The 2385-nt window shown below is 52.0% G+C and overlaps 1 long non-coding RNA gene across 1 annotated transcript; it reads left to right on the top strand.

Moving 5' to 3' along the window:
* Positions 1–856: 856 nt before the first annotated feature.
* LOC123082042 (uncharacterized) lies at positions 857–2107 on the top strand. The gene is made up of 3 exons (XR_006438923.1): positions 857–1186; positions 1266–1652; positions 1759–2107. It is a non-coding gene; the product is annotated as an uncharacterized lncRNA (long non-coding RNA).
* Positions 2108–2385: the final 278 nt, after the last annotated feature.

Genomic DNA, 2385 nt, shown 5'->3' with positions numbered 1-2385 from the left:
ACCTCGCAAGGTTCTTTGGTTTCACTCGTTTGTCAAAGAAGCAACTTAGCTTTACCTTTTCTCTTCCTCTTCCGTTTTTCTCTGGTGCCATCCTAGATCTCGGGACAAGATCCTCTCGTAGTGGTGGAGTGTTATGACGCCCCGAGACCATTGCGCCAGATGTCTTCCAGTTATTCGTTGTCTTTGCCATGTCTTTTGCTTGCGTGTTGCTTTTCATCATGTCATCATGTTCATTGCATCATCATGTTTTTTGAAACTTGTATTCGTCCGGGTCTCCTAGTTCCTTCCATTGTCCGTTCTGAGCCCAGACACACTTGCACGCGCCCACGACACCTCTGAAATAGTATTTTATAAGTGGCGGGGAAATGTTCTCGGAATGGGTTGGAAGTTGGCATGCGGTGTTGTTATAGTGTAGATAGGACTCCTGCCAAGTTTCATCGCATTCGGAGCCCGTTTGATGCCCCAACGGATATTTATAGTGACATTATAGTCGGTCAGACGCCGGACGTTTTCTGTCTCCGAGAACTGTCGCCGGGCTTTCCCTCTCTTTTCTCCCCAAAACCGTCTACACATTCCACTACCTACCACCAGGACCATCCTAATCTCTCTCGTCAGCCCGCGCCCTCCTCACGCACGCGTCTGAAAAGCTGTCCCGGACCTGACCCAGACAGTCGTCACCGTTGGGTCCGGATCATCCCCAAACGTCTACAAAACATCTCCATTTTGTTTATAGGGCTCCCTACCCTATTTTTTCCTGACCATCTGATTTTCATCGGAGGGACTAGATCGCCCCTAATCGAACCCTTATGCTATGTATATATATAGGTCCAAAACCTAGTCTAGGCAGTCCCATCCATCCAATCCCTCACCCGTCGCCGCCACCATCCTCGAATCCAACACCGAACCAGCCTGCCTACCTCGTTTTCCAGATCCACCCAACCACATCCATCCATTCCACCGTCGCTCTGGACCATCAGATCCGGATCAAACAGTCTGTAGGCTCCCAGTTCATCCTCCCACCTACCGCATCAACAGAGAGCCGCACGTTCCAACACTCGTTCTCCTTGAGCGAGTTCCTGCCTCGTTCCCCTCCGTCCACACCCATCCTTCGCGCGCGGTAAGCCGCAGAACCACCGGAGCTCCCTCCGCCGATGAGCACCACCAGCAGATGGGACCTCATCGCCTGGTTCTCTCTCAATGCGTCCTTTTTGTTTTCCCTCTCCGGTTCTCCCCTCACCTCATCTCTCTCTTTTCTCTCTTCACAGGAGCACACCGGCGCCATAGAAGCCACCGCCGGCCTCCGCGTCGAGCTCCACCACCGGAGATCCCCGTCGCTGCCTCCATTCCCCCGGTCTGCTCCCGTCCCAGTCCGCCTTCGCTTGCCTCTCCGACGCCAAGTCCCTATCGCCGCCCCTGTTTTCCCCTACTTCGAGTGGGACGGGACGATGCGCCCCTGCTCCTCGTGTGGACCGCTCCAGCGACCGCGCCCGTGGACTCCGCCGTTCCCAAGGCCCTACATCCTCTGCCCGCGAGCACCATTGCTGTAGCCTCCTCGACCCAGATGCATGCCGTCACCTTCCTCCGCCCTCACCATCGTCCCGCAGGTGGGCAGCACAAGCAGCGCCCGCATCCTGCCAGTACCGTTGCCCCAGGTGGATCCACTCCTCCTTGTCGTCCTCCATTTCCTGGCGCCGCCGGAATCGCGTCAAGTTCGCCGCCCGTGACCCCTTGCCTCGACCTCCTCCTGTTCGTATGTAGATAACGAGCGCCCGTTGACCACGCCCCCGCTACGTGCCAGGACACGCAGAGAACACGGCCCAAGCAGCTCCCCCCTCCCGGCCAACCGGGCTTCCTCTCCACCGCCTTGGGCCAAAGCCCATGGTGAGGCCATAGTTCCCCCTTTTGTTTTTTTTCTGTTAGCCCATCCTGCTCCAGTTTCAGCCCGTGTAGTGCTATTTTCTCTGGACGAATTTGCCTATTTAACCAGAGAACGCAGTTTTGCAGAAAACCCCCTAAGTTTCATGCATTTAATAACTCACAAACGGTGCATCATATGAAAACAAACTTTATATGAAAAATGCTTAGAATCTTGTCTAGTTTAATAATATCCAACTCTAAATCATGTTTGACATGTTTAAAATGATGTTTGCTTATATTTTGCCTATTGCCATGCTGAAATGTTTTAATTCATAACTATTTAACTGTACCTCCAAATTTAATAATCTTTATATGTAAATGGGGTAGAAAAATGCATAGATTATCATGGTGGCTTTACTTTGCATGTTCAACAACTATAAGATATGGTTTAGGGAAGAACAGTACCAAATCTAAAATATGCACATGGGGATTTTTCCGGACTTTTTGTTTGTTGTTTCGGCCTCATTT

Source organism: Triticum aestivum, chromosome 4A (genome assembly GCF_018294505.1).
Source record: "Triticum aestivum cultivar Chinese Spring chromosome 4A, IWGSC CS RefSeq v2.1, whole genome shotgun sequence".
NCBI lineage: Eukaryota > Viridiplantae > Streptophyta > Magnoliopsida > Poales > Poaceae > Triticum > Triticum aestivum.
This window is presented reverse-complemented; position numbering and strand designations above follow the sequence as displayed.